This window comes from Solea senegalensis, linkage group LG10 (assembly GCF_019176455.1).
Source record: "Solea senegalensis isolate Sse05_10M linkage group LG10, IFAPA_SoseM_1, whole genome shotgun sequence".
NCBI classification, from domain to species: Eukaryota; Metazoa; Chordata; class Actinopteri; order Pleuronectiformes; family Soleidae; genus Solea; species Solea senegalensis.
In genome coordinates, this window is record NC_058030.1 from 3,991,098 (window position 1) to 4,016,774 (window position 25,677).

Consider the following 25,677-nt stretch of genomic DNA (forward strand, 5'->3'; position numbering starts at 1 on the left):
AAAAAAAAAAGGAAATAACACGTCCTTTAGATGACACAGTGAGACGGATTCCAGCTGCAGGAGGAAAACAAATCCAGAGTCTGTGGTGTTTGACAGCTGTGTGTGTGCGGCAGGTCCTCACTTCTCCCTCTCTCTGACACACTACGTCTTACTACAGCCCGGTCTGTGGACACTGTGTGCTCTCTGACTCCTCCCATCACACACTGACAGGCAGCGAGAGGGAGGGAGGGAGGGAGGGGCGGGGAGGTAAAGGGAGGGTGGCCTGAGACCTGAGGCGTGATCTTTGTTGTGAACGGCAGTGTCTTTAACAGGTTTATAATACTTTAATATTGTACTTTTTACACAATAGGACCATGTGATTAAGAGAGAGAAAGAGAGGGAGAGAGAGAGAGAAAGAGAGGGAGAGAGAGAGAGAGAGAGGGATAGATAGATAGAAAGAGACATAGATAGACATAGATAGACATAGATAGATAGATAGATAGATAGGATAGATAGATAGATAGATAGATATAGATAGATAGATAGATAGATAGATAGATGGATTACAGATAGATAGATGATAGACAGATAGATAGATAGATAGATAGATAGATAGATAGATAGATAGATAGATAGACATAGATAGATAGATAGATAGATAGATAGATAGACATAGATAGATAGATAGATAGATAGATAGATAGATAGATAGATAGATAGATAGATAGATAGATAGATAGATAGACAGATAGATAGATAGATAGATAGATAGACATAGATGACATGAATAGACATAGATAGACAGCTAGATAGAGAAGATAGATAGATAGATAGATAGATAGACATAGATAGATATAGATAATATAGATAGATAGATAGATAGATAGACATAGATAGATAGATGGATAGATAGATAGATAGATAGATAGATAGATAGATAGATAGATAGATAGATAGATAGATAGATAGATAGATAAAAAGAAAACATTATAAGAACGATGAATGAAAATAATAAATAATCTCTTATTTGTTAAATGTACACTTGGATTGTTAACGTGTGCAAATCAAAACAAAACAAAAAAAAAGAAGCAGGTCCTGTGACTCTGTGGTCACATGACTGAAGCGTCGCCCGAATCACAAGTTGCACAGAAAGAAAATTCCTTAAAAACCTCAAAATGAGACAAAGCTTGATTGCGTCGCACGCATAAAGACCCGTTTTATTTTCCTTTTTTTCTGGTGGACTGCAGATGTTCTCACCCATGTAAACACCACCTTCAACCACTGTAATTAACAGCAACATCAAGCCACTGGAAAAGCAACCGAATCCTTTAAATTACCGTCGACAATTCACATATTTCTATGCATGAGAAAATGAATATCTATAACAGCACGAAGAGCCATTTTGTGCCTGAGAGGAGTCCTGTGTGTTTCCTTACACAGCACCGTTCTGAGACTATTCACACCCACACGGCATTTCTTCTCTGTCATTTCTTTATAATACTATTTCTATAAACTGTGGCGAAGAAATACGAATAATAACGTTATTTACAGAGTTTACAAAGTGCTTTCACAGACCGGCGAAACAAACAGACAGCAAATCAAAAGGAAAGTAAGAAGAAGAAATAAAAGAAGTGTGAGAATGATAGCAAAAAAAATATAAATAAGCCATTTAAAAGGAAGGTTTATACTGTAGGTGTGAGATTATAACTAAGGTCAGGGTAAGACAGATCAGATAAGTAAATAAATAAAAGTCATAAGAATGCCAGGCTATAAAAATTAAAAACTGTAGTCTATTGTTAGTTTCAGATACAAAACTAACAACAAAACAGCGTGAAGATGTCACATGGTGTCACATGGTGTCACATGGTGACCTTGTGCTATAACGATGTATTACAGAAGTTTGGACAGAAACAGCAAAACCTCATGGCTGACACTCGTCTTAAGAGTAAAAACACTTCTACTTTTACTGTCAGTTAACTCCATCCTACACAATCATGTATAAAGTACCTTAAAGGAATACTTGAGTAAAAGTATGTTACCATAAAATGACTTTGGTAGATTTGAAGTCACTTTTTTTACAAAAGTATATGACATTTACTGTAATTAAGTATCAAAAGTAATTTTCTGAGAAGTAAAAGTGAGGAGTCGGCATGGAGCGATGGTGGCTCAGTGGTAGAGCGAGTTGTCTTTCAACTGGAAGGTTGTGGCTTGAATCCCCGGCTACGCTCGTCTACATGCTGATGTGTCCTTAGGCGAGACACTTAGTGTAAAGTGTAGTGTAAGGACTAGAAAAGTGCTTTATAAATACAGACCATTTACCATATTTGTGATTTCATATGGTAGTAACGACTAACGAATATAGTTTAAGGGAAATTAATTGGAGTAAAAGTACACAATTTATTTAGGAAATGGAGTAGAGTACACGTAAAAGTTGCTACAAATATCAATAAACAATGTACAGATATGTGAATTTTGTGTTTAAGTACAGTAACAAACTCATCCAAATAAAAAACATGCTCAAAACTTCCAAAACGTCTATTCATTCATTCATTCATTCATTCATAAATCAGTGGGTGTAACGTCACAGACAACATCCACATGCTGCGTAGAGCTGAGGCACAAAAGCTGCTCTAAAATATTCACATGCACGGCGCTGACAAGGACAACAGTTTGAGGCCATGACACAGAAAGTGCGGCACCGGTGTTGCAGCAAAGTCTCCGAGGGAGCCGGTTTATGAATGGTAAAGGGGACGCGGAGCTCCTGTGAGTCCCGTTCTGCTCCTGATGTCTCACACACACACACACACACACACATGCTGCGTATGATCAATTCTTCCCAACATCTACAACAATAATAATAATAATAAAAAACACCTCAAACCATAATGTGTGTAGAACTTTCTAGCAGGCAAAGCTATTTGTCTTTCATTCTATTTGTCTGTTTATTGTTGTCTTTCATTCTATTTGTCTGTTTATTGTTGCAATTGGTATCAAAGGTGAACTTTAAAGTGCCTTTAAGGTGCATCGTCAAAGCCATGTTTTGTTATATATCGCCTTCGTATGCGCCTTTGTAAGATCTATCTATCATCAGAACCTGTACGACTTGTCGGTTTTACAAACTGACTGACTGTCTAACTGACTGTAGTTAGTAGCTAACAAGAAGCTGTCTAACTTCTAACTAACAAGATGCTGTCTAACTTCTACCACTAACAAGGTACTGTCTAACTTCTAACTTCTAACTGACTAACTGACGTCTGCTTAACTATGTATGTGGAATAAACCTTCAGAAAGACAGTCGAGTTGCCCGCCGTACTTGTTCTGGTCACCCTTTCCAGAAGGGAGCATTGAGCTGGAAAGACCAGCCAGCAGAAATCTGGACAATGCGATGATAATTTACAGGCTGAAGAAGAACAAGAAGTAAAAGCCTTTCAGAGCCAAAATGTTACCAAAACACTTCACATGCCACGAACGAAAATATTCCCAGTTTAAATAGAAATGTGAAACGGGGGTGGAGTGGCTCAGTGGTTAAGACCGGTACCCTATGTGCGAAAAACATCATGGTCGCAATGGTCGCAAGTTCGATTCCACCCCTCGCTGACTGTACTCAATTCCATTGTAAGTCGCTTTGGATAAAAGCGTCTGCTAAATGACATGTAATGTAATGTAATGAAATAGCGGGGCGGTGTTGAGACGGGGACGCCGGTTTCTAAAATAGCAGATGCTAATTATACACTTCAGGCAACTGCTAAGGAGGAAGTCTGAGGTGCTGCGATTCTGAATGTAGGCTCAGAGTTTGTGTTCACACAGTCACCTGAGACACACTTCAGCCAGAAGCTCAACCCCCACTGCCACTCCTTCTCTGCTGGACTGGAAACTCACATCTCGTTGAGATGGACCACCGCCGCGCAGACGGCGCTGTCTAAACAATCCATAGGATAAACTGGAGAAGAACAGGCGTCCAAACACAACTGAGAGACTCGCAGGAGTCAAACACACGAGGCCTGGCCTGTTTCCATCGCCCGTGACCCCGTTAATGTGCCCGCTCTCAAAATGTCACTTCTCATCGCCTCTGCTCTGCGTGACTGCGACACAAAGTTCACCTCAGCAGCTACAATCAGGAAACTTTAGACTAATTCCTCCGGTTATTAATAAATAAGAGTTCAAAAAAGATATTTCTGTGCAGATATAGTGTTATTTTACATCATTAACAGGCTGATAATAACACATTTGTGCCTTTAATTCATATTTTTCAACACTGCTTTTGCTTCATCAGTTTTTTTCAAGAATTGAAACAAGTTTGCTGACTTTTCAGCTGCGTAAATGTGAATATTTCTTTGCTCCATATAACAAATAAATAACTACAAGGTTTGTGGACAAAGTATGACACGCAAAAACATCCAGTTTTCAAGTTTTGGTGAACACAGATCAGCATTTATCAACATTTTCTGACATTTTATGGAGCAAAAAAGTACCTGATTAATTGAGAAAATGATCAGATATCTGGTTTTCACACTGTACAATACTGATATTACCACTGATTTGCAGAATTAATTAATTTATACTGGAAAATGGGATTTAATCCCTTTTCTTTTCAAAACATGGGTAAATATTAAACACACACACACACAGGTTCCTACCCTGTTTGTCCATTCATTTGGACAAAAGGCCCAAACAAGTCGTTATCTGTAACCTTATCCTAGCCACCATTCAAATCTTAGTCTAATCTAAATGTTTTGGTCTCCATAAGAAACTACTGGTTGTGACGAGTGTCAGTGTTTATGCCAGCAAAGGTCCTAAAAAGGCAACACAAACAGGAAAACACACACATTCCTAACCTTTAAACTGTGCGTGAACTAAACCTAATTCTAAAATGTCTTTGTTTGAGTGAAGACGTTCACTTCTTCATTCAGTCACATGGAGAAGAATCCTAAATGCAACTGAAACTGTCCAGTGTGTTGAAACCCTGTAATTCCTTGATGTGTGTGACAGGTAAAATCCCTGATTTGAACACTTCCCTCCTCTATTTGCCTCAAATCTTTCAATGTCTAAAAACTGACATTGAAAGATAACATGTTCTGTCGCTTCCACGTTCAGGCGTCAGACCACCTTGTGTTTTTCTCTCCACTAACATATTCCTTTATTCCCAGTTGCAGGAATATAACATATTTCAGTTTTTTGCATAAAAACAGGGCCATGACCAACGCTTACTTCAAGTATGTGTTCACTTCTCGCAGCTTAAAGGAGGAAAATCTGCGTAAACAGCTTGAAGTCTAAAGTAAACAGAGCTACTAGAGTCTCAGCTCGTCAGATCGCTGCTTTTTCTTTATCGTCACAACACTTATCTTTTGCCCTTTGGCCAGGTTTTTGAGCCTCAGACCAGGAAGTAAATCAGGTCAGTGAAAGACGCCGAGGTCGATGTAGCAGATTACACACAGAGTCGATGGAAATGAAGAGATGCAAATAAACGTAAAAAAAAGTTTGTGTTATTTGCTCAAGTTGAGATATTTTAAGTGGAGTGGAAGAGTCACCTTGGTACGAAAGAGTATTAGAATTGAAAGAAATAAAAAGAAATAAAACATGAATTCTGATATTAAATCAGAATCTGAGTAAGTAAGTAATTAAGTCGGAATCTGAGATTAAAGATAACATCAGAATCTTGAGATTAAAGTCAGAATTCTGAGACTTAAAAGTCAGAATTCTGAGATTTAAAAATGTCAGAATTCTGAGATTAAGGTCGGAATTCATCATAATTTTGAGATTACGGTCGGAATTCATCATCATTTTGAGATTAAAGAAAATATCAGAATTATGAGATTAAAGAAAATATCAGAATTCTGAGATTCAAATCAGAATTCTGAGATTCAATTCAGAATTTCAAGATTAAAGTCAGAATTTGAGATTTAAACGTCAGAATTCTGAGATTTAAACGTCAGAATTCTGAGATTTAAAAAAGTCAGAATTCTGAGATTTAAAAAAGTCAGAATTCTGAGATTAAGTTTGGAATTCATCATAATTTTGAGATTAAAGAAAATATCAGAATTATGAGATTAAAGAAAAAGTCAGAATTTGAGATTAAAGTCAGAATTTGAGATTAAAGTCACAATTCTGAGATTAAAGCAAAAATCAGAATGTTTACTTTAATCTCAGAATTCTGACTTTTTTTCTCAGAATTCATGCTGTTTGTTTTCATGTTGTGGCGCTAATACTCCTCCGTACTTTGTAAGAAAAAGCCCTTCTTTCTTTTTTCTCTTTTCAGGAAGAGAACAGGTGAGAGCTGTGATGAAAGAAAAACTAAAGTTTACATGAGAAACGGGGGATAAAGGGGAAAACGAAGGGTGAGGGGAGGAATATTTTGCAGTCAATACTTATCTGTTATCATTCAAAAAAAACAACTCTGGGTTAGCATGTTATCCTCCGTTATCCACACCACAGTGATTTAAAGTCCAAGACTCCATGATAACTTCTGACAGTGTCAGATTATTTTTATCTGAACATGCTGCTTCTAAATAAAAAGGTATTACGGATGTAACTGCACCGCCTTTAAATCTACATGAAGTCGTGACTTTTCATATAATCTTTATTTTAAACTCGGTGGGACTATAAAAGTTGAATGAGCTGTAACAGGAAGTGCAGCAACAGAAATGGCACACAGCCGAGCCGAGTGACTCATTCACTGGTGCTGTGTAATCCAGCCAGCATACGATCAGTCACACTCATCTCAGATGTTCAGGTGTGGGATGTTGTGTGTTTTTTTTTTTTTCTATCTTTGTGATGTGGAAAAAAAAAGGTGTTACTGCATCACCTGTGACTACATAGATCTCCAATAAAGAGGGTTTGTTTTTTTGGGATGGTGCCCTCTGGCAGGAAGGTGATGCCATAGTGAGTGAACAATGCCTGGTGTGTGTTTTTACTTGTATTAAACTGACCTTGTCAGGACCAAAACCTGGTCTTAATAAGGTACTAAATTCAATTGTGAGGGATTGATTATGTAACTGTTGAAGTTAACCCTTAGAACTCAGAGCATTGAGGCTCTTTTTTTCCCATTACTATTCTAAAACAAATATACAGAGAGAAGAATGTGTTATATAGAGTGTCTTATCCTTTTTTCAGCATAACCTAAAGTCAATCTGAAGAAAAAGATATATAATCATATAACTATAACTATATAATCCCACATGAAAAAATACTTAAAAGCTCTTTAAAAGCTCTTATGAACAATAACAAACAAAAGAAAAACTGTTTTTTTAAATACGCAACAAAAGATTGATTGTAACTTTGACTCATAACACATAAGAAGTGCCTGAAGATGTGATAAATGCAAGATAAACACACACAGTCTGATCTATGCCGTGGAACCACCAAGGGTTAAGGTTAGGATTAGGCCTTAACTGGTTATTAAAAACTGTTATGTTAAGGTTAAGTCAAATCTGACTTGATTTGAAAATGTGGGAGTCCACAGACCCAACAAACTCACACTTGGACATGGAGTTGGACTTAATAGCTGTTGTGTGTGTGCGAAAAAAATAAACTGTGGATAAAATCATGCTTGAAAGACGGAAATCAACTAAGTTGGACAAGTTACGGCTCCTAGCAAAAGTACGCAACATCTGTTTCCCGGTCAACTCGCTCTCATTGGTTATTGCAGGGTTCTGCTCACGCCCCCAAGCACTGTTCAGTCGTAAATATCAAACATGTTATGCACCCATGTTAATTTGCTGTGGGAATAATACGCAACTCCTTAAATGGACATCCTGGGAGTGTGTGTGTGTTTATAGGTCACATATTCAGCCTTTAAAAAATGTTGTTGTTTTTTCATCTTGTTATGTGTTGTTGAGTCAAAGTTATGATTCCTTATATAACGCACTTTTATTAGTGCTTTAACTGGCAATAATTGTGCAGAAGTCACAAAATCAGACCGTTTTCCTGTTATTTTTGCTCATAGCTATAGTTGGTGAATTCTTTTTTTCATCAGATTGCCTCGGTTGTGCTGAAAAAAAGGATATAGGACACTCTATATTGCACATTCTTATAGCCTCCGTATATACTGTACGTTTAAACACAGTAATAGAAAGAAGCAGTCACAATGCTCTGTGTTCAAAGGGTTAATACTTACTAACAATCAACTTACTAACTCTGAAGCGTCAGTTATAATATAATTTGTATAGTTATAGTATAATTTGGCCTGATAATCTGTTCAAAATCAGGCTAGAATAAGAAGACACCCTCGACTGTTGGAAGGACCGGATCGGAGACAGAAATCTGCAAATGAATGGAAGTCAATGCAGTGTCCTCAGAAGAACAGCAGTGCAAACCTGTGTGTGTGTGTGTGAGTCTAAGTGTATACGTGATTCACTGCTGGTCCTCTCATTACACTGCCGCCCGCATGCTCATTTTCACTATGTCACCACATTAGCTGTTAGTCACCAGTCTGAAACCATGACTGGGAGTTCCCAGCACTCCCAGTCACACGTCCACTCATCAGTCACCAGGTCATCGTCTGCTTGAGTTTCATGTCACGCTCTCTTTCAGGTGTCGGTGTTGTTTACAGACGCGGTTTGCGGTCGTAGTCAGTGACTGACAAACAAAAACAACTGAGCAGATGAGGAGCTGTGAAGCAAAAAAGCAAAAAACAAAACAGAACAGTCGGACAACTCCTCGGGTGGCCCTCCCCCTCCCTCCCCCCCGCATGTGGCTGGCATTTAGATTCCCCCACTATAACAATATCCATGTCAGTGAGATGTCACGGTAAAGGAATAAAAAGCTTTCACGCCGCGACATGTCAGACTTTGGTCAGCGCGTAATAGAATTTTCTTCTTTCTCAACTGTCGTCCAATAAAAACCTTAAATCACAACACTCAGTGAGGAGGGTCGTCTTTCAATTTGAGGGTTGGGGGTTTGATTCCCAGCTCTGCTGTATGAATGTGTGAAAAAACATTGTGTAAAGCAGCTTCAAAGCAGCAGCTTTGTTATTATACAGGCAGAAAAAAAACGATCATGAACTTTGAACCACGCCTGATTCAAACTTCTAATACCCTTAATTTTTAAATGCAAATCTCTGCCTTGAAATATCCATAAATTGCCAATAATGGCGTCTCCAGATGAATGTGATGAATAATTTGAAGCTTGATTATAAAAAGTGTTTAATTCTTATTTTATTTTGAAAGACCTCTCATGGACAACTGGCAGAGCCTTGATGGTCCACACTTTGGGCTACAATGGCCGACATCAGGTGGTCTGAGACGTCTTTTCTTACACCATTGGTTGTTTGTCACTTGTTGTTTGTCGCTTGTCACTTCTTTGCATCTGAAGTTGAAGTCTGGGTCGCTATTGTGTCTACTTTGCCTTTTAGAAGGATTATTTTAATGCATCATCAACGATCACTGAAGCTCTTGGAGGGTCATCACCACCACCTGCCCCCAGCATGTATAAATGATCCTTTACCACCAAGTACCGTCACTATTACTGTAGTAAAAGTAGAGTTTTTTTGAGCAGTAGAATCCACGTCTGAAACTTTCTGTGAGTGCACCGCCGCTGTTGTTACTTGCTTTGTTTCTCGCCGCCATCAGTCCGATGTTAAACAAGTCACATGGAGCTGGCAGGCTGAGTCATGTGACCTCATCTGGGCAAATACATGTATCACAAAATATTCAAAAAGTTTTTTAAGAACAAAGTTTTCTCTGGGTAAACTTTCTCAAACGTTTTAGTCACAGTATGACTTTAATATCTTTGGGTTTGTGCTTTTTCTGATGTTTTATATACAAAAAAGAGAGTTCTCAGTGATTCTGTAGACATGGAATGAGCTGTTAAACATCATTTCCCGACAGACACTAACTTCTTTAAACACATTTTATAGACCTGGGTCATGAAAGAAACATTTTTTGAGAGGTTACAGATTAAGGATCTTGTATATTTCTGCACTTTACTTTATTACGCCTTTTAATGACCTTTCATATCCTGTTGCGAGCTTTATATCTGAAATCACCTCGTCTCCATAACTACAGTATTTGTGCTGCCATCCTGACCGGGATGGGACTGTCCTGGCTAAATAAAGGACAAATAAATAAATAAATAAATAAATAAATAAAGATTAATACAGACATCTGTGGTGACACAGTGATTGTAACTAATGATGGCCGTTTGACCTCCCACTGCTAAAATGACGTCAGCTCGTCGCTCAGGGGACACCGGTGAAGGTGATAAGTGACAGTTTAGAATAAACAGGCGATTAATTACACACACACACACACACACACAATGTGGCTGCGCAGCCTATTATTCAGAATGCAGGAGAAGAAGAAGAAGAAGAAGAGGAAGAAGAAGGAGAATAATGGCCTCTCAAGGATTAATGCCCTGCGTCTGCTGTGTTTCAAAGACCAATTACATTCGCTGTAAACATGAGCGTTTTCGTCCCCGTGGGGGGAAATCGTAATTTAAAAAAAAAAAAAATCAGCCTGGAAGTGTAGCTACCACATGGTTCCTATCCGGGACTTAAGAACACATCCCCGTCCCAAAGAGCTAATGAGACATTAGACGTGAGGATTCAAGGGCTGTGCGGCTCCATCAGGATGATAGAGCAATGGAAGACAAAAAGAAGTGGGAATAAGTGATGAGTCAAACACAGGGAAAGCCCAGGATGAATAAGTAATAAGGACATCTACATGTGGGGCAGACGGGACATGAAATATTAAGTCAGGATCAGATGGAAGAGTTAAGGTTCCGAGCAACTTCAAAAACCCCCCCTGCTACATACAGCTCTATAAAGTCTTACAGTAAAAGTGTCTTGTCTCAGCATCTACAGTCCACGCAACGATCTGGAGATCAATGTTCATGTCTGAAGGAGAGAGAGAGAGGGAGAGAGGGAGGGAGGGAGGAAGAGCGAGAGAGAAAAAAATCTGCATGCAGATAACACCTCCCCGTCACTCTTCTCAGATACATCACTTTTCAGTGTACACACCCAGTTTTAGTATTGAATCAAAGTGAGACCCAGAGGCTGCGGCGCCTGAGAAGTGACGACTAATCAAATCTACTTCATAAATAAAAAAATGTGTTATTCATTTATAACAATAAGTGAAACAACACTAATAATAATAATAATAATTGTAATAATAATAAAATGAGATAAATGAGTGACTGACTGCACAGTAGCTTTCCCCCGACATATGAATTACATCTGAGGCAGCACAGGGACCCAGGTCTCATCTTTACCATGGAAACCAACACCATACTACAGCACACACACACAGAGAGAGAGAGGAGCAATTGCCATGGCATCCAGCACCGTGGCGACGAGACGCTTTCAGCGACCAGACCAATTTACTCAACTGGACACTCAGCCAACCTTGAGTCCATCACTCCCCCTGCTTTACTCCCACTTCTCCTCCTCCTCTCTACTTCCTTTTCAGTCTCTCTTTCCTCTCTACAGTACCTTTTCTTTTGCAAGGAAGAAGTCTTACCTCTCAGCAGCAGAGAGAGGAGCGAGGTCTTGCTGTGTTGCTCAGTATAGGAGTGGCTCTCAGTGGTGACAGAAGAATAAAAAGAAGCAGAAATAAGGTGCAGCAGCATCAGCAGCAGCAACAGCAGCAGCAGCAGCAGCAGCTCTGCAGGGATCCTGTGAGATGCCCAGGGAGGGATGCAGCTGAACCGGCACCGCAGGCACGCATCCACCACCACTATCATCAGCACCAGTGAGAGCGGCGGCGGCGGCAGCAGCGAATCAAAAAGGCAGGGGAGGGGAGTGGGATATGAAAAAAAAAAAAGAAAAGAAAAAACGCAAGGGAGGGGTGGGGGTTGCTCTATCAGCAGCAGGAGCATTACATCATAGGCTGGGAGAGGAGTGGACGGAGGAAGGGAGGTGCTCCGGCTCTGTCTGTCTGTCTGTCACTGCCTCACATCACACAAGTCATAAATTCAATTATTTATGATCGGGTTATTGCAAAAAGAAAAAAAAAAATGGAAAGAAAAATGTGTCCCCAGTGGTTTGAAGCAAAGCTGTGAAGTAAAGAGTTGAGCTGTATTTATTTGCGGTGGTTTGCTGCTGTCAGAGTTGATCTAACATGATGGACACTGGACTGTGTGTGTTGAGTTTCGTTTGCATGAACGGCGCCGGGCCTCGCCGGTGCTCGCAGAGCATGTTGATGTTCAACCTCTGGAAAAGGTCGTCTGAGATTCTACGCAGCAGTTATATGACAGTCAGTGGAGAAATCTGCCCTCAGTGATTGTAAAATCTGGAGAAATTGCAGTCGGAGAATGCAAATATCCACCAACGACTCAGTTTCTGCAGCCAGATCAACACAAAAGTCCACGCCTTTGTTCCGTGGGTCACAATCTACATCCACAGAACATTTCAACCAAATGGGTTCTTTACTTTTTGAGTGATTCAGTTCACAGGCAAACAAATGTGGTAAATAAATGGCTGACACATTAGATTATCCTTAAACTGTTGAGGGAAAAGAGACAATGGAAGAGAGTCAAGTTGCCATTTCCCAGTGGTCAGCTTTTAACCACATGTTAAAACCACATGATTTCAGTTTACCGGAATCAATTTGTACACACTGAAAATTAACGGGACATTTCTCTAACATGTAGGTCCACATTTGGACAAAGTTCCCTCTGCAGAGATGCCCGAAATGTACCTTTTGTCTCTGAGGAAAAGGGCAAAAGCGAAATAAATCAAAAGGCAATAAAACATTTATATAAGGTGCACATATTCCTTTTAAAAAGGTTAAAAAAAAAAAAAGTTATTTACATTACCAATTATGTGTAAAGTTGCACATTTAGCACGTGAATATGTTTTTTATACCTGCATATAATAGGTCAATATGTCATTATTGTGTGGACAATTATTGTTTATTAAGCAAAATCGTACCCTTTCAATTGGTACATTTCTGTACCATAGTATTGTAAAGGTTCTCCCTCAGTGACAAGCACGTCTACGCCTTTAAGATAAACATCAGCATTTATATTTTTGAGTATGTACGTGAGGATGAAGTGAAATCCTCACAGCTCACACACAAACTGCACAGAACAAAGTGACTGAATTCACCGAACATTCAGTCCAAAAAGGCAGAAAAGATCACGTTTGCCAAGAACAGCAAGAATGTTGATGTTTTGTATGCAGAGAGCAAAGGCCCCTCCCCTCCTCGTCTTATCTGTGGTATGTATGCTTTACACCGACAGGCTGCAAGAAACTCTGACTCTGTCCTTGAATTTCTCTCTCCCTGCCTTGAAATTTCCTTCAAAATGTTTTTTTAACATTGAATAACGGGCTAAATCTCCATGGATGCTATATATATGTATATATATATGTATATATATATATATATATATATATATATATATGTGTACAGTTTGCTTGTCTGCGTCTACACACTGAGTCATACGGCTTAATTTATCAAACACTGGCATCAGATCTGTCTTCAGTATCAAGTGAAAACACAAACTCACAAGTTTAGTTTCAGCACTGAGTGGGGAAAAGTCTTATTGGTGCATTCCTATGAATATAATGTATCAGAGTAGTGCTAAACACTGTGCATGAAGCCAGTGAATGGTACCATTTTTATTCAGATTTCATCACGGCGACACCTATAGTACTATACACTATTAGGATCATCGTTTGCCAAACGTTCTTACTCAATTTTAAAGATGGCAAACTATCGTGCCCCAAATCAAAAGTGTGAAAAGAGCAAATGTGTGCACAATGTAGTCAGTAATTCACTGCCCTAATCTGTAACATGTGACATCTTTTTGAAATAATCTTTAAGAGACGTTTGGGAAAGGAATTACAACATACAACAACGACCATGTGCGTTTGTTTTCGTGATGAGTGTCTAAAATAACCTGGCACCTGGTGTTTCATGAGACTGAGGCCGCACACGACTGATCCTGGTTCTGAGGACTCTGGGTCAGCTAGTTTTCCTCTAACAAACACAAACAGTAGGGGGCAGTGGAGAGAAAGCCCCCCCAATCTCACTGCAACGAGACATTTAACCATCACGATGACCCCGACGCTAAATAAATTAGGGTAAAAATCCTAAAATCCTGCATAGTTCTGCTTTAAACCTGTTTGTTTGGTGACCGTGAAGAAAATCTCCCTCGACCCCGACCCTGTTTCTGGGAAACACTGTTCTAAACGAGCTGTGGATCATGTTACAACCGTTAATGCGTTATTATACTTAGTTTTCAGATCATGTCTGTTGTCCTGTGGGATTCAAAAAAAGGCTTTTTTTTTTCTGTCATATGATAAAGATCTCTACGTTTTGCCCTGCTGTCACATCCCAGATTTCTTCCCGTCAACCTTGTAGCTCCCGTAACATAATAATCCATCACTGTGGTAAAAACGCAGAGAAAGTACAAATACTTGGAGAAAGAGGCTTCGAGGCTTCATTAGAAAACAGCGTGAACGTGAACGTAACAGATGTTCGTTTAAATGTTTCACTGAAGTGAAGCCAGGCAGATCTCTGGTTCTGGTCCGATCAGGACTCGGAACCTCGACGCGACACATCGTTCTTAAATCTTCTGTTATTGAACTGCACAGCACAGAGAAAAGAGACAAACTTACTGTCGGGTAAGAGTGAGTTTGAAGGACAGTTGTCGTGGCATGTCTTGGCAGTCACGTTACACGGCAGCGATGATGAGGATGATGAGGATGATGATGACACAGCTTGTTCCTGAAATGACAGACCACACAGACCTTTAATTAAAGAGCTGATGGACAGGGAGTCTGGGTATTTAAACGTCTAAATCTGTACTCAGTACTTCATCACGGTCGTCACATATGTTCTTCAACAAATGTCGACGTATAAGATCGTAAAAATAAGCTTTATTTGTGTAGAACTTTTCAAAACAAGGTTACAACATGCAAATCAAGCCATCAGAAACAAATGATATTATCATGATATAAATAAAAGACACAAAAACCTATATTCAAGCCAAGGTGGCAATACGTATTATTAATACGTATATTAGCAATAATGTTAATATTTAAGGTCCAGTGATTTTAAAGTAGATTAGATTAAAAGTAGAGTAGATTAAAGTGAGGGATATTCAGCTGCAACGTGAGACTTCACCTATAAAATGTTGCTAAAATGTTTCCACAAGTGATATAAAGCTGTAGAATGTATCTTTTAAATGTCTCATGCTGCACACAGGAAGTGATTTGTTATAAACTATATGGACAAAAGTATTGGTACTGCAATGAAGTATTCAAATACATGTAGAGTACTTATACTTATACTACTTATTAATATTTTAGTTGGACGAGAAGGTTCTGGCTCACAATCTCTGTTCCAGTTCATCCCAAAGGTGCTCGATCATGGGGTTAAAGGTCAGGGTCCTGTGTGGGGCCAGTCAAGTTCTTCCACACCAAACTGAAAGTCAAACCATGTCTGAGTGACTGAGACACCTGAATTCAAACTTTTGTCCGTATAGTATATGTCAAGACAGACACTGCAGCATCATTGTGCTAGTAAAGCAAGACACACACGCAACCAAGCTGGATTATGATTGAAAACACAAAAGAAGTGTTTCACGGGTGAATTTTACTGCTCAAAAAAACCCTGTTTTTCAGGATTTTAACAAAATAAATACTTCTTGTCCCCAAACGCACAAACGCTCCCTCAGTCAGGGCTGATAGTTTTGCTTGACAGAGCCTGTTTCCAGATGAAGCGCACGTTATAATAATAATAGTAATAATAATGACACATTTTACACTCAAGGTCACTTTACATCACATATAAGCAAATAAAGAAAGAATAAATAAGATAAAATTGTCAAAATTCAACACACTAGGTGGAGTTTAAAATACAAAATACAAAAAAGATGGCTGGGGGGATAGTGGGGGGATGGTCATATGGGGTAGAATTGTATGAATATGTGAGTTCAGGCACGTTATTGTTGTGGGAGTGTTGTTTAAAACCAAACTGAGTCAGAATAACAACATCTACTACAACAAAAATCCCCCAAACGTTACACAAAATAGCTTTAAGTATAGACCTGACTTTGGGGCCCGGGCTGAATAAAAGGCTCCGTTACCTTTTGTCTCTTGACGCAGGACTCGGGAAACCTTCAGCTCCGAGGCTCCGAGTGCGCAGGCGAGTGTCATCAACAACGTCAACTAAATAATCAGGCCCGAATAAATCAAGTGCTTTGCCAGTGCGGTAAATTTAGATTAGAGAGTCTGCAGATGTGACCCGCACAAAAGCAGTTTATCATCTCACTTACAATAAAAAAACCAAACAGAAGCAGGAAAATAATGGAGCGCTGTGTTTGCACCGAGGACTCTAATGAGTGTGACATCGCCTGGAGAGAAGAGAGAGAGAAATCAATGCAACTGCTCTTTTGTCCGTCTGTCTCATTTTAAAACATAAAACATTCTCCACATACCCGAGTGTTGTAGGCTGACAGGAATGCAGCACACTGTACACCCAGTGTGTGTGTGTGTGTGTGTGTGTGTGACACTATATTCAGCGGACGATGCCTGAGGAAGGCGGGTATCCCCAGAATGTAAACAGCACTCCAGACGGACCTGACCTTTGCTAACACACAAATTTGGCTGAACCCCCTGATTATGACCGCAGGGGCTAAGAACTACAGCCCTGGAATATTATTGCTGTAGCTCACAGACAATCGGTCCACTTTCTTTCCCTCTTTCTCTCTTCTTCTCTCCTCCTCCTCAAGGAATCGCTCTGTTTCGCAAGTGCAAAACAACAATGACGGCATTGAGAGACGGGAGTGACCCTGACATGACACTGTTACCAAGAAATAAAGCTTATTTCTGGGGTTTAGGATGGAATACTAGGGATGGTGAGTCGGGATATTAAAAAATCTGCAAAAGCATTTCAGCTGAGTCATGTTTGGGCCGTTTATTTCTTCTTTTTTGGGAGAACAATATTTGTTATACACAGTTGGAGAATTATGTCTTTGACATGACTCGACACAAATGTGTTGTTCACAGCGGAATTAGGGCACTAATCACTGCAGCAGTCAGTTATCACTGTAAGGATTATATGAATCGCTGCTAATCTCCATCACACTATTACTGGTAATCATAATTAACACTTTAATAGTTTTCAATTACACTAACTTTATCACAAAACGGCACAGAATCATGCTCTTGATTATCGTACACAACGAAAAGGTCTAAATGTTTGAATCCAATTTTAATAATAATTTAACAATTTTCACAAACGTTGCCCCAAGAGTTAAGTGGCGATAAATTATTCATATCTCACACGTATACTGTACGTTGGTCAGCTGTGATATGTGGCGTTGACTGATGACACAGAGCAGATGTGTTTCCTCCATCTGGAGCCCTGGAGACCACTTCTCAAATTAAGGGGTCAGAGGTGATTGGCTGCTACCGACTACCCCCTGCCCCCCCCCAAATCCACTCCCTATAGACACTGTCACAGACACACACTCATGTTACCACTGTTTAACATGCATTTGTGTGGTAAAAAAAAACCCAGAATAACTGTATTTATTTGCTACAAATGTACGGTATTTTATTAAAGACGCATACACTGTAAAAATAGCCCGGTAAAAAAAGCCAAATATTCAAACATTGAGTAAAATGTTCTTGTTTTTTAAAACTATCTGCCATTGGTGTAAGTAAATTTTGCTTGACTAAAATTAAGATTTAAATCTATCAACATTGAGCATGTCATGCCTTAAAACTACAAAAAAATGACAAAAAACTAGACAATACTGGACAAAATTTAAGAAAGCTTATTATAAACAAAGAAAATATGTCATGTTCTCTTTAAATTTCTTCTGTCTTAAAGTTTTTCAGAATTTATATCTAAGAATTTCTTATAATTGTACACATTAACACACAAACGGAACTAATTCCGGGACTCAAACAGTCAACTCTATGTTTACAAGCCCAGCTCCCTTCCACTGCCCACAGGCCTCTCATAATGCTAATTGTAATAAGTAGCAGAAAAACAGAAAAAGAAAACTTAAGAATAAAGCCATGATTCTTCAAAAAGGCAAAATAAACATATTATGAATTTGTCTTAGATTAAAAACCAGAAATATTCTTAATTTAGCATTTCACAAATTTGGTGTCTGACAAAAATAATAACTGTTCTTAAAGTGCATTTCCAGATATTATTGTTTTCTTTTTAGGCAAAACTAAGATTCTTTCTGTTTCTTGGAAACTAGATATATTTTTTAAATAGTTCATGTCGACGATAAGGATTCATTAAAATTAAATTTAAGGAGTAATTTAATGTTCAAGAAGCCCCAAACCTTAACCTCTGATCCCCCAACCTCTACTCAGTGTGTGCCAGTTTTAAAAACTCCCTCAAGAAGGTCTTGAGGTGTTACATTCACAAAAAAATGGGATGGACACTAAAAATATACACTCGCCAGCCACTTGATGAGGGACACAGGACACCTAATGGAGTGTAGCAGCACTCGGTGTGGTTTTCTGCTGCTGAAGCCCATCTGTCTCAAGGTTCCACATGTTGTGTCTTCAGAGAGAAGCATTTTGGTTTTCACCCAGAAAACTACCCGTGTCTGTATCTTCTCTGTAAACGTTAGAGATGGTTGTGCATGGAAAACCTCAGTAGATCTTCTTTAATCCGATCCTCGGTCTGAACTTCACCCCTAAAGAAGCAGCTGAATAAGTGTACCTAATGAAGTGGCCAGTGAATGTATGTGCTAAACATACTGTAGGAAAGCGTGTTGAAACTGGAGCAAGCATTCAAGAACCCAGTTCTCTTCAGAAGATCCTTATCTCGCCAAGTAAATTGTACATTTTATATCAAATAATGTTCTCCTTGGGCTACAACCCAGCTACAATGGTGTACCTAATAATGTGACCCCCTAATGATAAATGGGGGGTGTTTTCAGTCAATCTGAACTCAAACACACGGCCTACTGTGTGTCAAATGAGCAGACGTGTGTTTGGAAAAATGTGGCCCCCTTTGAAATAAACACCCATCTTCTTATCTAAACCCTCGTTAAACTATGGCCTCCATGTCCATGTGTCCCGTCTCACAAAAAACCGACACAAACTGACTTGCAACTTTCACAAATGGGACATGAAGTGGGACTGGAATCACAAGAAATGCTAAAACAAGAGGTGGTTTCTGTTACCATCAGTGAAGAGATTAAGAGCAGCCGTTATGTCTTGGAATAATGATCTTAATCCCCCCCAGAATAAAATGCTAAAAGCTGAATGATAACGGGCATCTTTTTTTCTCCCCCACCGATGTCTCTGATTCAGCTGCGGTTTGGTATTTGACCAGATGTTTGAGCGAGAAGAACCTAAAGACCAGATACTTTTACTACCTGAAACTAATTGTGTTTTACTGGTGTATTTTTGATAATTGTTACAGTAGAAAAGCCTAACCAGGGACAGATTGCAAATTAGCTTATATGCAATGCATCTGTGATGTGTTCATTTTAACTTGTTATAATAAATAAAATACATAAATAACACTTTTAAGTGTTTTTAAAAAGGATTTTTTTTTTGGCAGCATTTGGCTGTAGATGTTTTGCCTGATGTTTGGTGTGATTTCACATCATATTCTACACATTTTATGTATGTGTTTATTTAGTATCTTGTATTATATTTGCTATGCAGTATGTTTGATTAGTTAGTGGTCGCCAAAGCGGAGGATCCACACACGTGATTTGGCAGAGCTTTTTTTACACCAGATGCTCTTCCTGACAGTGTAGAGTGTCCAACAAAAAGCAAAGGGGGGGGGAGGATTGGGTACTCTACTTGCCCAGAGGTAACCTAGCCGTGGATCTGGTGGGGTCTCAAACCAGCAACCATCCAGTCACAAGCCAAGTTCCCTTTCCAGTTGGCCACGGGCTGCACCACGGTTAAATAAGTACGTAAACGCGGCTTGAACGTTGAACGTTTCCTTTTCACGAGGCACCGAGAGTGAAAACATTTCATGCAGATGAATTTCCACACGTACGTGGATCAAAAGCAGATTAAATTTGTTGTGACTGTCTTGTTGGAAACCCTGATACCGGTGACATTTGACATGACGTGTGCCCTCGGCCGCTGATCTGAGAGGCTGCCGCTAACAACTCTGGAGCTCTACTGTTACTCAGGCGCTGAGTTTTTACGCACTTCTGGCTGCGGTATCACGTTCTGCGTTACCGCGGCAACGCGGCGATTGGGTTCGCCTTTTCCATTCACGGGTCCCCGCTCTCGTCCCCCCGAGAAACACTCGCTGACAAAGCAGCCGTGTGACAATGCACATTGTTGGTCCGCTGTAAAGAAAGCTCAACGGCCCACAGCAAAGTGAAGAACTTCAAACAGATCACAAAAAAAACGGGATTATTTTTGAAGCCTTTTGACTGAGGGCGGTGCACAAAGATACACACTACTCTTTTTACTGATTTCTTTCTATATACAGTATATATATATATATATATATATATATATATATATATATATATATATATATATATATATATATATATAGCTTTCTTGAGACCTCTTACTGAAGGACCCCATTGAAACTGAAGGAGTTGTTTTTTTCTGGAAATGAATCGCAAATTTGGAGGCCTAATCGTGCCCAGAAACTGATTGTCAGTCGTGGTGAAAATGTACACTTGGAATTGGAAATAGGAAATGGGGGGGGGACAAATAATTGCTCCGCCCACAGAATGATTTGGACCAGAATAGCAGGTATATTATTGTTATTATTTTAGACTTTAAATTTAAGACTTTTTTTGAGTTTACACAGCGATAAGACAGAAACATAAACACGACCACCACACAAATCCTATACACACTGTGTAATTATAATATATGTTATGTGTGTATATATGTATATATATGTATATATATATATATATATATATATATGTATATATATATATATATATATATATATATATATATATATATATATATATATATATATATATATATATAAAATTTCAATTTAATCATTAAAAATATTGTAATTTATAGTTTGAAAATAGACTCCTTCCCCAAGTTTTCCCCGTCGAATGATTCTGACGTTTATAATCTGACAAAACTCAGTAGCCAATCAGCAGGCAGCTTCCTAAACTCCGCCCATGGTCAGAATCACAAACAAAAAACTACAACGCAAAGAACAAGTGTATTTTCAAACAATAAAGTACAATATTTTTTAATGATTAAATCGATATTTCATTTGCTTCTTAAAAAGTGTTGAAATATTGACGTAAAATCGACACAAATGTAATTCCATACTGCTGGAGGACCCGAGCTTGGAGGAGACACAGGACCGCCCAATTTTTTATGAACATTTAAAACAACTCCTGTGACACGTCCATTTTTGAGGGCACAAACAAACCAGCAGTAGCCTTTGGATGACTGAGGTTAAGCCAGACACAGCTGAATTATGCACTGTATGCAAACCTTAGACCCGAGCCAGGCCTAATAATACACTGCCCAGAAACATGAAGGCCACAGTCTGCAGAGCAGCAGCAGAAATCCTCTCTAAACTTAGCTCATCCCACAAACGGAACCAGATCACAGGACGTCTGCTTGCCGCCGGGTCGTGTGTGAAATCCCTCGGCGGCTGCAAAGATTTGTGACAACTGCTCACATTCTCGGGCGACGACCGCGCGGGACAGCGTGGAACCACAACAACAGTGGTTTGAATCCCAAAATGATATGAGCCGTAAGCCAAGACCTCCAGAAGACAGGAGACGGCTGGGAATCGCCAGTCAGTCACCGACATAGAAAGAACAGAGACCATAACAGAGTCGTCAAGGAAGAGGGAGTCTGAAGAGCAGGAATCCAGATGATTAATTGAGTGTGAAACTCTCCGCGAATGCACGCGATTGTTCGGGGTCAGAGCTTCAGACGCTTCAGGCGGGAAAAACCACTCTGTACTAATTTCACTCATATTTCATCCGCGATGTGTCTGAAAGATACAAGAATCCTGACAATTCTGAGTCACTTTAGCAGGGTTCTCACGGGTCCTTGACGTCCTTGAAAGTGCTTGAATTTTGTGCAAGAAAGAAGTCGATATTCAGGTAAATGAAAAATTCCAAGATTTACAAAGACTGACTTTTTTTTTGACACTCGTCCAGAAATTGGGACGCCATCATGGACGAAGCGGCGCCAACAAGTCGCCGTCGCATCTTTTAAAGGAAGTAAAAATACGTTTCCTTTACATTTGTTTGGACATAAACTTCAGATAACACAGAACACATAAACACAGTGTTTCAGTGAATGTGTCCGTTGAAAATAAATGGCGATCGCGCACATTTCTGATCATTTTCATCAATTTGGTTCATGAAATTTTGTAGCACAGAACATGAGAAAATACCGCATGAACACTCCAGTCCACACAAAAACCTCAGACAGTTACTAGAATACCCCAAAGACAAGATACAACCAGACAATAAATGCAACATCATCTATGAAATCCCTTGCAATAACGTTTGTAATGAATTGGGGAAAAAAAACTAATGAAATTTCAGGCAGAAATGTAAAAAAAAAACAGTCCAAAATAGAATATTTGGCATGATGAATTACGTTCAGCTCTAATCCTCACAGCAAACAAAGGTGCTCATTTTCAGTCTCACGACAACACATATTCTCACAGCGACTCTCGCGGGTGAGCTTGTAAAAAGCCAACAGTGTCGTACGGAGTTAGAAGAAGATCCGATGACTGACGCAGTGTTTGACACTCGCAGAGACAGAGGAAGCACTGAGCTCATGCCCGCTGTGATCTCGCCTGCTCAGTCCAGTCTCTGACCATCTGTCGTAAAAAGAGAAAAGGCCTTGTAATGTTAACGCCTTCGCTCTCTCTCTGTGTGTGTGTGTGTGTGTGTGTTTCCTCAGGTGGTGACTCAAATGGCTCTCTGATGTAATATTTGAAGAGACAGGAAGCACACTGCTTTTCTAATTCAGCACATTATACTGTATACTGCACTGATGCTGCTGCTGCAGCACAATTACAGATCCATGCATGAGCATTTGTTTCATATCCATGAGCAAATTCCGCCTTCATTGAGGTTAAAGATGTTAAAATTGACTGAAAACAAAAGTGAATAACGTGTAACACAGTTTCAAACTCTTGTTATGGACAGTTCACACATGGGGTGAGTTTTAGTTTTGATATTCTGGACAATAATCCTGTTCAGTGCAAACCCCAGTTACGCCTAAATCGCTCTGAAAGGAGGCAAAACACGCAGTCATGATAGGGCCCTGGTGTCCCCACACAAGTGTCCCCACAAGTCAGGGAGTGCAGCAGTTCCCTGACCTCACATTTGAATCCGCAAACCCTTTCGCCAACTTTCCGCCTCTGATGTGTCCAGCTCATTCACCGAGGGTGCAAAAGGAATCAAAATTGAAAAAAAGCCCACTTCCTGTTGAGTTGAGGCCATGGTTACGGTCGACTTTTTTGTTCATCTTGGTCTTTAACATCTTCCCAGCAAGTTTCGGGAAATTCGGCGGAACTCAATTTTGCCTCTGTTTTCACCTTAGGCGGCGCTATAGAGCCCTTGAGCAACACACGGGACATCATGTGGCCTTTTGATGTCAAACTGTACGACATAACCTAGAACTTCTTAAAGTTATGATGTATTATCTTATGTACATTGTACACATGTATATTCGTTACACTGCAAAAAAATGCCTCCAAAAAACAACCACTATTAGGGGAAAATGGCACAAACAAGTCAAATTATCTTAAGTATCTTCAAGTAAATACACTGAATTCAAGTCAATTACACTAGTACATGTTTAAATTTTTTGCAGTGTTTGTAAATGTTTTTTTTTTTTAAGAGAAATAATGTGAGACCAGTGTGAAGGATATATATATATCAACGACCAAAAATGTATGAACATATTGTGTTTTAATCCAGAACAGGATTTAATTTTCTTCATTTTGGCATCTAAAAAAAACATTTTTAACAAACAGGTTAAACGCACAGAACTTTGCTTTGAAAACCCAAAGCCTGAGTGAATTTCTGTGCTTTTTTTAATGATTACTCAAACATATTTGGGTAAATATAGCTTTAGACGGGCTGACAAGAGACAGGTTTTTGTCATAAGATCTGATGAAACATAAGTGTTCAGTCGACCCACTTAAATGTTAAAGTACCCGACACACGTGTGACATGATTCCATTTGTCCTGTGGCCGTACTGCAGGAATGTGACACTAAAATAAATCACATTGTGCCCTTAAATCCTCATTTTATTACAACATTACATTCTAATAAAACAGCATGAATTCTGAGAGTTTTTTTTCTTTCTTTCTTTCATTTCTTTTCACAAGTGTCCCCGAAAAAAGTAAGGATTCTGACTTTAATCTCAGAATTTGTGCTGTTTTTTCTTTCTTTCCTTTACAATTATTATTGTTTTTGCCAATAATTTTCACCTAAATCTATAAATCTTTCTTTTAAATCGCTCTTTAATGATGTGGGTATAAACTTAAAATACACAGCTGTGGGACTAAGGATTCTGTCAGTGTCTGTAAACAGTTCTGGATGCTTTGTTTCACTTCAGGCCAGATTTCCAAATACAATGGAATTTTCTTTTTTCTTCCATCTTCACAGAGTTTGGGTGATGACCACACTTAGGATAACTCACCACATGGATGAAAGTGGGGGGATTTTTCTATAGATCTATGACAAAAGCTGAAACTGATACATTCTGAAGTAACTGAATATCCAACCAGAGCAGAGGATTAGGCCTGCAGCACGACATCACACACACACCCACACACACACCTCAGCCTATTGTCTCCCCACAGCCTGTAGCACTGTTGTGTCGTCATGTGATGGAGTTTCAGTCGGAATCACAGCACAAAGTCAGCGCCGCAGCAAAGTTACACCGGCTACATATGTGTCCGGGGTTTGTGGATTTATGGAAACAAACACACACAAACATCAAACACAACAGTTTAACAGTGACGAAGATTTGTGACGCTGATACGATTGTATAAAATTCTTGTATAAACGTGTAAAGGAAAATATCCGCGCCTGTAGCGTCCCCGGCTGAATGATGGTCGAACTCCTTAACTGATGGTTCATAGGTTTATTAACGTTAACGTTGCTCCAATAAAACACACTCTGAACACACCTTGAACACACCGTAAGAGCTATGGAATAAACAAAAATATTATTACCAACTTTATAATGTTCATAACAAATCAAGAAACTGAAATAATTGTCCCTTTCAGACCGACAGACATGCCCTACATCGCACCAAAGCAGCGTTATTGCTAGCTTAAAATAAATTATAAACTATAGAAGGACATCACATTACTTCTAAACATTAAGTACAAAATTAAAATGAAATGATGACAAACCTTGTGCCTTTATCAGCCAGGTGCTAAACGAACTTATAATTTGACGTTTCTTTAATGTTTTTTAACTTTTAATTGACTCGTTTGTGTCGTGCAAACGCTGCAGATCTGCAGATTCGTCTTTTTTTTCTGATTTCCGGTTACACACTGTATCAAAATAAAAGCACCAACCCAAAAACAGGAAATGACGGTAAAACAATGAAAACAAGTCAATCTTTCAAGGAGATCACTCATAAAACAAACAACCACGGAAACGAAACATCATGAAAATACACTGTGGCATATTAAGGTCATTTACAGCGCCAAAAGATTCCATTCTTGTTTCCCGTGCAAGTAGATTGTGTAACACAAACCTGCCAACGACTTATAAATCAAATCACATTCGCAGGCTGATGTGTAATTATGCAAAACGAC

At 39.2% G+C, this 25,677-nt stretch overlaps 1 long non-coding RNA gene across 1 annotated transcript; it reads right to left on the bottom strand.

The window, feature by feature from the left end:
- Positions 1-24,977: 24,977 nt before the first annotated feature.
- On the bottom strand, positions 24,978-25,424 carry LOC122776449. Its single transcript, XR_006361216.1, has 2 exons — positions 25,267-25,424; positions 24,978-25,056 (listed from the first exon to the last, which is right to left on the bottom strand). It is a non-coding gene; the product is annotated as an uncharacterized LOC122776449 (long non-coding RNA).
- Between the last annotated feature and the right edge of the window lie 253 nt (positions 25,425-25,677).